General features: G+C 52.8%; 1 long non-coding RNA gene across 1 annotated transcript in view; it reads right to left on the reverse strand.

The window, feature by feature from the left end:
• The window catches only part of LOC103886503, a 32,318-nt gene extending 21,051 nt beyond the window's left edge, over positions 1-11,267 (reverse strand). The window contains exons 1-2 of the long non-coding RNA XR_650182.4: positions 5,645-11,267; positions 5,106-5,194 (exon numbers count right to left, since the gene is read on the reverse strand). This is a non-coding gene — a long non-coding RNA (uncharacterized LOC103886503). The remainder of the gene's footprint in view (positions 1-5,105; positions 5,195-5,644) is intronic.
• Between the last annotated feature and the right edge of the window lie 2,960 nt (positions 11,268-14,227).

Consider the following 14,227-nt stretch of genomic DNA (forward strand, 5'->3'; position numbering starts at 1 on the left):
CACACGGCTGCCCCAGCCAGGGGCCATGATTTGGAGTCAGGGCTGGCAGGACCCACAGGACTTGCTGGCGGCAGGGACGGAGCTGGCTGGGAGGTCCCTGGGCTCTGGTCTGAGCACGGGGTGGATGGCACTGCTGGGGGCCGCAGCCAGAAAGCTGGGGAGCAGCAGGAACATAGAGGGAGTCTCTGTTTTTGTCCTCTCAAGTCTGGAACATGGTGATTTGGGAATTTGGAGGTTTGGTCCTCCTCCCTTCCAGTGTGTGGGCTGGACGTGGGGACTCGAATCCAGCAAATTGCAGCCCCTGTGTTGGACACTCAGCACCAACTGAGCTGTCTCCCACCGAGCTCTAGATGGCCATGTGGGGTCTCTCTCCCTCTCTGTGTCTCATTCTCATCTCTCTCATTCTCTCTCTGTCATTCTCTCTCTCTCATTCTCTCTCTGTCATTCTCTCTCTCTCATTCTCTCTCTCTGTCATTCTCTCTTTCTGTCATTCTCTGTCTCTCTGTCATTCCATTTCTCTCATTCCTCTCTCTGTCCATTCCTCTCATTCTATCCATTCTATCATTCCTTCCATCATTTCTCTGTCCATTCTCTTTCATTCCATTCTCATTCTCTTTCTATCATTCTCATTTCTTTCATTCCATTCCTCTCCATTCTTTCTATCCATTCTCTCTGTCATTCTCTCTCTCTGTCATTCTCTCTCTGTCATTCTCTCTCTCTCATTCTCTCTCTCTCTCTCTCTCTCTCTCTCTCTCTCTCTCTCTCTCTCTCTTTCTCTCTCTCTCTCTCTCTCTCTCTCTCTCTCTCTCTCTCTCTCTCTCTCTCATTCTCTCTCTCTCATTCTCTTTCTGTCATTCTCTCTCTCATTCTCTCTGCCATTCTCTCTCTCTCATTCTTTCTGCCATTCTCTCTGTCATTCTCTCTCTCTCATTCTATCTCTCATTCTCTCTCTCATTCTCTCTCTCTGTCATTCTCTCTCATTCTCTTTCTGTCATTCTCTCATTCTCTCTCATTCTGTCTCTCTCTCATTCTCTCTAAATCTCTGTCATTCTCTCTCTCATTCTCTCCCCACCTCCTCCCTTGTCTCTTTCTCCTCCTGAATGGAAGGAAGGAGGGATGGAGGGATAGCAGACAAGTATCTCCTCCGCAGAACCTGCCCCTCCTGGGGCCTCAGTTTCCCCATCTGGAAAACATCAAAGTAGACCTGATGTTCTTCTTTGAGCTGTTGTTTTCTGTGGGTTTTATTGCTTTTGATGCTTTTGAGCTCGGTCAGCAAATTGTTCCCTGTTTTCTTTCTATTTTGAGAAGGCTTCTTTCCCTGGTGAATGCAATTTTCAAGTCTCTCTTCCATCATACTTCTTTTAATGATATAGTCTTTCAAAGTGGCCTTCTATTTTTACTTTTCCTTTGGCAAGATAATTTCTAGCCCTTTTCTCACCACCCAACTCAATTTCCTTTGTTAATTTCCAAGCCTCTTCTTTCCACAGGGGCCTCACCTCTTAGTACTTAATTGATTTCTTCTATCACGTAATTCCACGGTTTCATCAATAAGCAATTTTAGACCCATTGTCAATTTCTATTTTTTATACCATTTGATCTGCTCAGAGGCCGAGAACATGGATTAGACACAAGATGAGATTTCATTATCTCTTAGACGCCAGTTTTCCCCCTGGCCCCGTTCGCTGAAGCAAGAATGTCTTCTGGACTTCGCTATATTCTCTTCTAATTAATTACTTTCCTTTTTATTCACTTCCCTGACTTCAATGTTGTGAGTTGAAAGTGTAAATTAATACACGTCTCTTGCTTCGATTGTCATTTTAATGTTAGGGGACTTTGCACATATGCATTCCCCCAGCCCTGCAGCCTCCTGTAGACATGGACAGTGACTGCAGTGGAACTCTTTGGGTTCAGTGGGGCTTTTCCTGTGCCCGGCCCTGCCGAGGTCCTCTGCCTGCTTCAATGCCTTCTGTAGCTGCTGCTTCCTGCCACACACACAGGCCCGGGGGAGGCAGAGAGCAACAGGAGTCCACGGGGGCCAGCCAACTTCGATAGACCGAGCAGAGCCCAGGAGTTATGCCTCCACTCGGCAAACATGAGCCCCGCAGGAGCCCCTTGCTTTTTGCAGATGGGTTTTGACATGGCCAAGACTCTGCAGACCCTGTTAAGACTTTTTACCACCTTGAGGAGAAACCTGTCAAAAACATTCCAGACTGCATTCAGCTGGTATCGACCGCCTCCGCCTTTGCCTCTCTGGAGAGGGATTAGTTACCATCTGAGCCGAGTGAACTGCACATGGAGCCCGACACCCCTGCAGCCTGCCCTGGATCCTACCTGCCGGGAATCTCCGGGTGCGTGGGAACTGTCTTTCCTAAGATCATGATTTCTACCGCAGGTGGGACAGGAGGCACTCTGCCTCTTCCATGTTTGATCCTGAGCGATGGCACGCCAGGCAGAGGCTGCAGCCCCGTGCTGGCCAGAACATCCACCATCCACCACTCTTCTCAGGCCCTGCAGCTGCCTTTCCCATCTGAATGTGGGCACGGTCACCCTCCGTGGGGCTAGGCATGAAAGCAGCTTCCTTGTCTCCGCTCTTCTGTGAGAACAGCCGTCAAGAGGCTGTGTTGAAAGTCAGCCGTACCCCTAAGTGTGTCTGTGTGCACCACGAAGAGGTCGGGGGGCACGTGGCTGTGAGATCATGGCTGCTGCTTCTTTGGGAGGACTCTCAGGGGAAAACAGCCATCTGGTCTCTGTATCAAAAAGAGCCACATGCCTCCTGACCCACTAGTGTGGCATATCTAGTTGTCCTTTCACTCATGTAGACTGATCATGCTTCTTTTTTCATCGTGGCTACTAGGAAGCTCAGTAAATAGGATTTCAAGGCAGGCACTTTGTGAGCCAGGCCTCAGATCTGACTCCACTTGCTGCTGTTGTCCATGCCTTCCTTCCTCATCTACTCATTTTATTCTCCTGTAATTCATTCATTCATTCCCTTACCGACCACCACATCATACCAGACACTGGGCAAGGGGCTAGGATCACAGCAACACCCAAGTGCAAAGGTGCTTAGGGAGATTATACTCTAGCAACGCTTAAAAGCAACAAGTCAATGTACAAGACCAAAAGTGCTGGGATGAGACTCAAACAGGAACATGGGATAGTAACTGGCTTGGGCAAGGACCTCTCTGTAATAGTGGTGATGTGTGGACAGCGAAGAAGAGCTCTCTGAGGAGGTGACATTTTAGCTGAGAATTGATTACTGAGAAGGAGCTGGATGTGGTGGTTAGGGTGGCAGAGCCTCGTGCCTGGAAAGGGCCATGAATGTTCTGAAAATAACAAGGAGGTTTGTATGACTGGAGCCAGCGAGAGGAGGCAGGAAGGAGATGAGGACAGAGATATCATCAGCAGGGACCTTGCAGGCTTTGCCACCACTTGTGCATCTTAGGTCACCTTGAGCACACCTTTCCTGAAATCCTTCTCTGAAATAAGTAAATGAATGAGCAAATTTATATACAAACATATGCTTATCTGCATGCAACGACTCTGTGCCTTTTGATCTTTCATCAGCAGTTTGTCTAACATGGTTGTACAGTGTGTGTGTGCGTGCACAGAAAATGGCAGCGTCTCCATGCCTCAGTATTTGCCTTAGGGAACACAAACCCCAGCAATCCCTGTCTGGGGGTATTGTGGGCATTAAATGAGCTAACACTGACAGCGGGCTGACAGCCTGTGGAAGGGCTCCCTATGTGTCAGCTCTCATTACCAGTGTGTGTACACTTGACATGTGGGACTGGTTAGGGAGGGCGTGAGTCTGGACATGGTTACTGACACGATTAGTTACATAAGATCTGACGATGAATGTTCCTGTGGACATCTGGCAGGACGTATATAATCTAATAAACATCCATAACATCTTTAGGGCTTGGGAAGTGTTTCCCCAGCTCTTCTCTCATTTGATTGGAGAATGACCTCAGCTTACGAGAACCTCCTAGCTGTCTAGGGCCATGGTTAGGATGAGTTTTTCCCCCACTGTGGGATTTGCTGAGGGTCCACAACCAGCAGTCATAGGAGGTGACCCAGCATGTCCAAGCACTGGCCAGGCCTGAGGGCTGGAGGCATGCGCCTGTTGGCTGAGCGGGGCCGCAGGGGCTGAGATCACTGTCTCCAGGGTCTCGTTAGGCGATTGTGGCAGAGTGGTGGAGAGCTGAAAAGTACAGAACTGAGCAGAGGTAGGGGCCCCGGGGCAAGGGGGCCTTGGCCGGTGTAATGAAGGACTTCCTGACACCTGGAGTTCTTCTCCCGAAAGTGGACAGGGCAGGCAGCCTTGCCAAAGGGTGAGCTCCCCATCCCAGAACCTGTAGCCCGGTTGTGATGCCTCAGCACCCTGGCCTTGAAGGAGGGGCTATGGGGGCTGTGAGCCCAGGCCAGGGGCTCCCTGCGTGCTATCCTACAAGCCCCTTTCTTCTGGGCCTCTGTTTCCTGGTCTGAGAAATGAGGAGGTCACAAGAAGCTCCCAGGGCCTCTTCGTTCTCTGATGCCCAAATTCCACAGAACAACGAGGCTCTCTCAAGCCCATGGTGTTCAAGGAATAATTTGGAACATTGGTGGCCGGCCTGCCCCATCTCGTCAAACTGAGAACCAAGGGGTCCCGAGAACACATAGCTTTGGCTGTCTCTGCACCAATCCCTGCACCGTACGTGCGGAAGCAAGAGGTCTCGGAGACTGGCCTGCAAGGATCACGGGTAGCCTTTGCTTTCCAGAGCAGAAATCCTGGGGCTCAGGGCCAACCTGGAAACCGAGGAGGCCCTGTCTCTTCTCATTCTCCTCACCGCATTGGCGGCTAATTGACCACAGGACAGTATCTATGGCATGTATACAATAAACATGACTTCAGCCGTCTGGAACCGTCTTCCTGTGGGGCTGTCCATCGCTGTGCGGCCCCCAGCCAAGTGCTGGGAGGAAGCTCCTGCTTTGGGGCCAAAGACAGTCTCCCTCCTAGACAGGATCTGCCCCACCCACCCCCCGCCGAGGGCACCAGCACAGCCTCCATCTCTGCCCTGGGGTTGGCCCTCGGCACACAGCGATAGGCTGGGGCTGCCTCTGCTCACCTGAGGGCGCTTGGCGGGGCTTTATGGGGGGCAGCACAACCGGGTTCCGAGACGCTTCAGACACCTGGGGCTCGTTTCTTCCTCATGGTCTAGGAGGGTGACAGAGGAGGCACCAGTCACAAGAGGCCTCGAGGAGAGCCGATGTGTCCCAGACCCGGGTGCTGAGGGGCAGCTGGGGAGGAGCCATGGGTCCCTGGACAGAGGGTGGGGAGATGGCAGGAGGGGTCCAGGGACGGGTCCTGGCAGGGCACTGTGGTGTCACTGGCCACTACTTTAGAGAGGTTTTCCTTGGGAACCAGTGACTGGGCCGGGGACAGGAGGAGGATGGGCAGAGGGGACTCGCAGCAGGGTCACACACCCCGGCCCACCCCTCAGGCCATGCCACCCCCTAGACGGGGCCCTCCTCACACACCAGGGCATATGAGTCCCCTACCCGTGGTCAACTGAAGTCTAAAAATATTAAACAGAAATCCTAGAAAGAAACAATCCCTAAGTTTTCAATTGCATGTCGTTCTGCATGGTCTGATGAAATCTCTCACCTTCCCACCCTGGACACACCTCCCCCTCTGTCCAGCGTCTCCACACTGTAGGCGCCCTCCCTACCTGTTGGTCACCTAGGAGCCCTCTCGATGACCAGGTCGACTGTCATGATGTCACAGTGCTGGTGGTCAAGTCACCCTTATCTTACCTCATCATGGCCACAAAGTGTGGAGTAGCAGTGCTGGCATATTGTTATAATTGTTCTACCTGATTATTAGCTCTTGTTGTTAATCTCTTCCTGTGCCTAACTGACAAACTTTGTCAGAGGTATGCAGGTACAGGAAAAAACATAGTAGAATAAGGTTCAGTCCTACCCGAGGTTCAGCTTCCACTGGGGTCTTGGAATGTATCTCCCGCTGATAAGGGGGGACCCTTGTGTAAAGAGGGAACCCCGATGCTGATGCTGAGGCTGACGACTTTCTGTTCAGGAGGGCAGCTGCATGCATTGGCCAGACTTCGCCTCTGCAGACTTACAGGAGGTTGTCACTGGATCCAGGTTACAGAACTGGCCTGTACCCGAAAACCAGTGTGTGCATGCATGGCTGTGCATGTGTGGATGGACACGTGTGTGCACCAAGGGGAGGGTGTATGTGGGTGTGGGGGAGCACGAGTACTTGTACCCATGTAAGGGCACGTGTGCATGGCTCTGAGTGTGTCTGAGTGCCGGTATGTAAGGATGTGTGTTTCTGTCTGTGAATGTGTGTATACAAGCATGTGTGTGTGTGAGAGTGTGTGTGTGCCTGCGAGCGTGCCTGCGGGTGTGTCTGTGCGTGCTGGGAAAGGGGGTGTCAGTCCCATGATCTCCCCAGATGCCCAGGGACTGGGGCTGGAGCAAGTCCGTCCAGATGAGCAGGTTGACCTTCTCTTCAGCTCATCCTGGAAGGTGTTCCCTGGACCCAGTGTGGCCAATGCTTCTTGGGCTGGGCTGTTGGTGTCCACACACAGTATTACTTATGACTAAGGATCCTTGCTGCAGACAATGGTGGCTGCATCTGTCCCTGGCAGTAACAACCCTTCCCACTGTCAGTCATCCAGGAGGAGGCTGTGGTGGGGACACAAAGGGAACTGCGGCTGGACTGGGAGCCTTGCAGAGGCCCATTGGGATGGGCCTATTAGATTCTCTAGAGGTTCTATTGGAAAGAGGGTTAAGTAACCCTGCCAGAAGCAGGTGGGTGCTTTCACTGGGGTCCTCCCATTAGAATAGGAGCCCCGGACTCTGGGACCAGCCATGTCTGCCACACTGATATGTGACTTCTGATCCTCTCCACCCTACAGGGACCCTCCAGTTCTCACCAGCCCTCTGGGGTCCCCCAACAGAAACATCTAGGGCAGGACATTGGGAGGCAAAGTCCAGAGCAGGAGGGTGGGAGGCAGCCCAGGGGCTCAGGCACAACAGCATTCAGAGGACGTGGGGCCAGCATAACCTCCTTGCCTAGTCACAAGGCACAGGTGGACTCTGTGGGGCTTTTGTAGACTCTGAGCTCTGTCTGGGCCACAGTCATGTCCGAGCTTCCCTTGGATCCTGACCTGCAGGCAGCATCTCCAGCTCTCAGGACCCCAGCCTGGGAGCCTGCAGAGGAAGACACGAGCTAACGGCAAGGAGGCGGCAGCCAGATATGCGGGACAGTCAGTGTCACGATGCAGAGGCCCAGGTCAGCAAGGAGCAGGGTTGGAACTCCCCTTGGCTCTGTGCATCCTGAAAGGGAAGGCGCCTGGTGCCTCTCTACCCTTCAATGCAACTGGCGCTGTGGGGTATAATTATTTTCCTCCCTCCGTGCGAGCTGACACAGGCAGCAGCCCTGCGTGGTAGGAAGATGAGCAATAAAGTATTCTGAAATGAAGGCTCAGTGATCTGGAAGATTTAAAGCACCCTGCGTAGGAAGCAGGCTCGGGCAGCTCAAAGCTGGCTCCAGTGCCGGCCAGAGAGGAGTCTTACAGCCCCTCTTGGGTGGTGGCTGTGAGGTGTGGAGGGGGAAGCAGGCATCGGCATCCAGATGTTGACTCTTGGAGAGGCCTGGGGGTGGTGGGTGACCTGGCCAAGACATCAGGAGCCTCGGGTTGTTTTATTGTTTGTTTCATGGGGCTGTTCAGGATTAAATATTTAAAGACTTTTAAAAATCAAGGCATAACATATACAATAAAATGCATGCATCTTAAGTGTGCAGCTGGATGCATCTCACATGCACAGACATGTAGGAAACCTCCATCTGATCACAGAACATTTCCACACCCAAGAGGGTACCCTCACCCCTCCAGTCAACAACTCCAGAAGCAGCAGCAATGAAGCTGTTGGCATAGATGGTTCTTGCCTGGTCTGGCAGATAGAAACGGCCCCATGCAGCATGTACATCTGTGTGGCCGCCTTCTTTAGCTCAGCAGTAGGTCTGTGAGATCCACCTGTGTTGTGGCGTGCCAACAGCTCTTTCCTTTTCCTTGCTGTTAGAATTCTTTGCATGAGTATAATGGGATTTACTACACACGTTACAGTGAATGGGCCTGGGCTCCCAGTCCCCTTGGTCCCCATCGAAGGCAAGCTTCTTCCTCTCCCGTCTGCTTCCCATTCTCCTGCTGACCGCAGTCACTGTCCATCCTCCCAGGCTCTCAGTATCTGAGGCTCACAGCGTCAAGAGTGGAGGAATCAGCCGGTTGGGCTGGCTCCCCACCCAGACTGGGGGACTCCTCACTGAAGGGCTCCCTGCTGGAAGTTCAGGGCATGAGAGCTGCAAAGAGAGAGGCCAGGGGTGCTGACAGGTGGGCAGCCCTGGAGGACTCCTGGGGACAGGCCCACCCCGTCCCAGTGCTGGCCTTGATCTATCTAGGGCCCAGTCCCACCGCAGGCTCCTTTGGGCCCCTCCAGGGTCTCAGGGAGGAAGGCCCTGGAATGACCTCTCACCACCTCTCATCCTATTCCAGAGATTTCTGGATAACACTTGCGCTTGAGAGGCTGAGCTCATGGGATCCCGAGGAGGCAGAACTGCTGGAGGGGCCACCTGAGTTCTCCAGCCCTGGGAACACCCCCCTTCGCTCCGGACCAACAAAGGCCTCCTCACTCGCATTCTGAGGTCATGTCCTGGGATCGCTGTGTTGAGTAATTACTTACTGGAAGCCGTCCCTCCCTCAGGTGGTGGGTGGGCCGTGTGCACGCAAGTTCGCATTGTGTCCACAGAGGGAATATTCATGAACTCAGTGGCGGGGGTGGGGGGGTTTTGGAAGACAGACTTGGATTTCTAAGGGAGAAGATACTTACAAGACCTTGGTGGCCAGCCAGGTTCCCCCTCAGCCTTTCGGGCAAGGACCCCAGGAGGCCACACATCAGGGGAAGCCTGGAGGCCCTGGGGCCAAGTATTTGGTTCCTGTCGATGAACAATTTAATGAGAGTTTTCAGAAGGGCCAGACGGCCCTGGGATGAATGGCTCATCCCAAAATAGCCTCAGCTGGCACTTGGGCAGTTTAAAAGAGGCTGAAACACAGAAAGAACCTTCAAAGAAGGGTGCCCGGGTGCCCCTGAAGCACTCTCATGCCGAGGCCCGGGAGCCTGCTCCCCAGGGACGCTGCCCTGCCCCACTCTGCCCTGAGCAGCCGGGCACAGATGCAGGCTCTCGCACCCGTCCTGGCAGAGGCCAGAAGGGGCTCGGTAGAAGGAGCCTTAGGTGAGCACCGTTCCCACCCAAAATGCCTGCCCAAGCTCCTATGCCACTGCCTGTGTTGGAAAAGCCCCTCTTGGCATCCCCTATCCCCCAGCAGGCAAGACCGGTCCTGGGCCTGAGAGGAATGTCCTAGACGGGGAGAACTGTCTCCTACTCTCGGTGGGGTGCCCTGCACCAGCTATAAATGGCAAGGAAGACTTGACTCAAGAGCATTACAGCAGGGGCAGAGATGGACTCAGCTCTGAACACAGTGGGGACACCTGGGGATTGACAGCCCATGGGCAAAGGGAGGGGCCGTGGATGGAAAATGATGACGTGGAATTCAATCATTTGTCAAGGGGAGGGGATTCGCAATTGGCTCCCTTAGGATTCTCTGCTAAAACTGAGTTCAGCAGGTCATGGTGGAGTCTGGTGGAGAAGAGCTCAGACAGAGGGGCCCGAGTGAAGGGCAGCCAGGGAGGGAGCCCTGTTCAGCGGCACAGAGGGCCTCTCGTCCTGGACTTGCTCTCGAGTTCACTGCTCGCTTCAGCCCAGTTGCCCTCATGGGCTCCCCTAGCACAGCTGATGTAGTCCTGAGACTTCCTCAAACCCATTGAAAAGCAGGAGGACAAAGGGGAAGGAAATGCAGCGACCACACCAGCAGGCTTCTGCCCCGGCCAGGGCCCGTTCCTCTGGGTGGCCCTGGCTTGGGCCTCCAGTGGAGCCTCCTGCCCTGCGGATCTTCTGGTTTCTCATCTGCCCTCCCCTGATCCCTGCGAGGACGGTGCTGACCGACACACCGGAGGGGCACAGTTTCGGGCCACTGTTCCCAGACTTGCGTTGACTCCACGATGATCACCTCTGCCCAGGAAGTTGTCTCAGAGGGTCACCAGGAAGTGCACGGTCCAAGTGGGCATTGGGTCATCCCAGCCCCAGAAAGTCTTCAGCATCAGAGAGCTGCAAAAATCTGTGCCCCCCCGGCCCCCATGGGACAGAGTTCTGCAGACACAGGGCTTCCCAGCAGGGCCCCACTTCCAACCCTCCTCGCTTCCAGGCACGAAGCTTGTTCTCAAAGGGACTGTGAGTGGAAGGAACAAGGGCCACTGCCAGGCTGGGGTTTCTGAGACAGGGCTGGGCCGTCCCCCTGGCCACTTTCTTCCTCTGCCAGCTGCACACAGAGGGCTCTGACTACCCCTGAATAGCAGAGCCACAGGGGTCCCTGAGTCACCCAGGAGGAGGCCCACCTGCCCACCAGGAGCACCACATGGAGCTGTTCAGGAAGCAAGAGTTAACGGTGTTACACGAAGCCACTGAAATGCGGAGGTTTCGCTTGTTAGATGCTATTATAAGTTCCCTAATATGGCATGTTATAAATCATCTCTGGCTGTCTCTGAATACACTGTGTTTTCTAAACCCAAAGTCACAGAGTTTATTGCTGCCTCCTTTAAACCTCCGCGGTGCATGGCTTTCCCTCCTGGATGTCACGCACCTGCCGGTTCCCTGCAGTTTGAGTACTGTCACCCTGAGCCGCACGTGGTGGTCACGCAGGGTCAGGGCTGGTCTGGCCATCACTGAGTCCTTGGGCCCAGCACAGGCTGTCTTCCGGTGGTTGTTTAGAAGAGAGACAGGGCTAATCGATCCTGATTGTCTCTGCCGTGCTCCCCCTGTCTATTCTGGGATCAGTGGACGCCTCGTTCCTCTTGTTTTTCATTCGTGGGACTTTCATGGGAAGCTATTTCCCTGACGGCTGTTTGCACAGATTTTTCTGAGACGAGCAACATCCTTTGCGTCTTTTCCTCTAATCATCTGGAAATGCTGTGTCTCTTGGCATCGCTGTCTTGCCTGTCTTCCACCCACCAGCTGTCCAGCTCAGAGCGCTCTCAAGAGAGCTGGCTCTGGAGGAAGGACACAACCCCCTTCAGAAGGTTCTGAAATGTAGACTGCTGCCTCTCCTTGGGGCTGGGGGTTGACGGGAAGCACGGTGTGGGAGAGAGAGAGAAGCAGGACTCACCTCTGCAGCCCAACGCTGCCTGCCGAGCAAGACAGGGAAGCAGGAGGTGGGGGGAGGAGAAAGACTCCTTTGGGGGCAGGGGTGTGAATTCACATCCCGCTCAACCATGGGCTTGCAGTTCCCCAAATGAGAGGAGACCCAAGATGCAGGAAGAATGAATACCCGATGCTTGCTCCCCTTTCGGGCCAGAGAATCATCCTGTTCATTTGACAGATGTGAAAACTGAGGTTGAGGGAGTTCAGGTAGTTGGGAAACTAAGACTCAGCGGGGAAAGTGATCTGGTCAGGATGCATGTGGAGTGGTACAAGAAGGATGCAAACTCCAGCTCCTCTGACTGCCCCACTCTGCCCCTGACCACACCTTCACAGTGGCCATGGATATGTTCAAGAAGGATGGCAGCCCTGGCCTCCTGCGTCGGAGCTGGCCCCTCCCGGCGATCCGGCCCCCGCGTCTAAGAAGAAAAAGCCCAGCCCCATCACATCGTGGCCACGCCCCGCTATCTTCATGCTCCTGGGGCTCGCTCTCAGCTCCCAGGTGCCCCATGTTCACTGTGCCCTCCTGGGCCTGGTCCTTGTCTAGGGCCTCCTCCCTCCTTGCTCAAGCTGATTAAAGCTGATCTCTGTTCCAAGCAATCAAACTCCAACCTGAGACCCTGCCCCTGGTACCGCCCAGAGCTGCTGTTGGCTCCATGGAGACAGCGTCTTTCTTTGCACAGCTGTACATGCGGAAGGGATGGGCTCGTTCGGAGTCAAGAGGGTGTCATTTGGGACAGTTCTGGACTGGGCCAAGGTCAGGAGGCCTTTCCACCATTGCAGTTTCCTTCTAGGGTATAAGATACACAAACAGCAACAGATCTGCCTCTAAAGCAGGGGAAAAAGAACAAGAAAAAAAAGTCCTTCTTAAAGCTTATTAGGAAGACAACATGTCGTGTTCACTCTTTTAGTGGAGCGACGATGCGGGGAAAAACATCACTGCATGTCTTCAGGGACTCTCCCCCACATGCTCATGGAGACACTCAACTCCGTTCCAAAGAACAAAGTTTAAATAGTTTGTAGGCGAGAACTTGATGAAAATTTGACATTTGATAAGAAACTAATTTTGGTGTGCCTTTTTAATACTTTAAAACACTATAGTAATAAACAACATCTATAAATGTCAAACTTTTCTATTTTGATTATGTTGCTTTGATTTTTATCAACTTTTTTTATTAAAAACCCACTGTAAATGAAATAGAGAAAGGAAGATGGGCACAAGAAGATAAATTTTACAGTTTATCGAGATGTAAGCGACAGCATCTCATTTTTTCCAGCACTGGGATTGTTATTATTTTTTGTCTCACTGTGGTTATTATGATGTTTTTATCTTTGTCTTCGAGTCTGGGAAACTTGCAGAGCTATGGGAACTGGGATTAAATTGCAGAGTGAAGGCGGCTTTCGCCTTGGCAGAGCAGAAAGACGCCAAGGTGGGCCAGGGACGGGGGAGGAGGGACGTGCTCAGATTATCTAGCTCTTTGGGTAGCTGCAAGAAGAGTAGAGTTAACTCTTCTAGGACCATAGCCCCTCCCTGGCTGGTGCTAAAGTTCCTCTCTGAACCCCTGTGGGTTCCCCCACAACCACTCCCCATTCTGAGATTTCATGTTTAGTTGAAGCCTATGTGCTATGGCCGTCCAGGTTCAAGGGGGGATGGATCTAAGTCTGGTTTCCCTGTGCCAAACATGAAGGCAGTGTTTGTGAGTGCTGGAAGGAGAGGTGGAAGGAGATGTATAATTGGAGAGATGGATGGATGGATGGATGGATCACGTCGGCAAGATCTCTCGGCGTCGTTAAACAAATCTCTCGATCTCTCGGCGGTCGATAGGAGATATGGAAAGAGCTGGAATAAACTCGGTCCGATGGATCGTCGACCTAAGACAGATCGTCATTCGTGTCACGTGCGTCGATCGATCGATCGATCGATCGTCGATCCGGCATCTCTCAATGCTCTCCGGCATCGTGTCGATCGAATAATGGAAACTCGTCGTCGGTCGTCCTAGATAGATCGTTTCTCTCGCGTCGTCGATCCGTCACGATCGATCGTCGATCGATAGATCGATCGATCGCATCGTCGATCGATAAAAACATCTCATCTCTCGGCATCGATCATCGAATCATCGAAAAATCGCGCCTAGGCTCGTCAATGTCGTCGTCGTTTCCTCAGCGTCGATCGATCGATCGATCGATCTCGATGTCGATCGATCGATCCTACTCGATCGATCCAGCGTCGATCGATCGATCGATCGATCCGTCGATCGATCGTCGATCGGCAAAAATCTCTCATCTCGGCATCGATCGTCGGCTCATCGAAGGAGAGAAGAAGCACAATGGCTAAGTGGATGGATGGACACATGAAGAGTTGGATGGACGGATGATGGGCCAAATGGATGGAAGGACGAACGGATGGATGATTATATAAATGCAGGGAGATATGCATGAAGATAGGGAGAAAGGGGGAGGGAAGGAGAGTGGGCCTGTTCACTGGCTGGCAATTTTAAAACCACAACCTGTCAAGGCTTTAGTTCAGGCTTAATAACCTCCACAGATCCTTCTGGCTCTGAATTTTTTCAGTCCTCCAAAGTCATGCACAAAATAAAAGGGAAGGAAAATAAATCTCTTAAGGTAGCCTCTGTGTGCTTTTGAGAAGCAGTCACTTACAAAGACAACCATAACCATCATTTTTCTATTCCTTCCCAATTTGCAAAACATATCCACACCCTCATTTAACCCTTATAACTACTTGGAGATGAACATCATCTCTGCTTATCTGACCGGGGAACCGGAATTCAGAGAGCAAGGGTTTGCCCAAGGTCAGATTGCAAGTGATAGACAGGACCTGGTCCTGGAGAGTCGAGCCTTCTGGCCCCTCTCCCGCAACAAGTTCCATCTGTGGCCTCAGGAAGCCAAGCTTGC

The sequence above is a fragment of the Papio anubis genome, chromosome 7 (genome assembly GCF_008728515.1).
Source record: "Papio anubis isolate 15944 chromosome 7, Panubis1.0, whole genome shotgun sequence".
Lineage (NCBI taxonomy): Eukaryota > Metazoa > Chordata > Mammalia > Primates > Cercopithecidae > Papio > Papio anubis.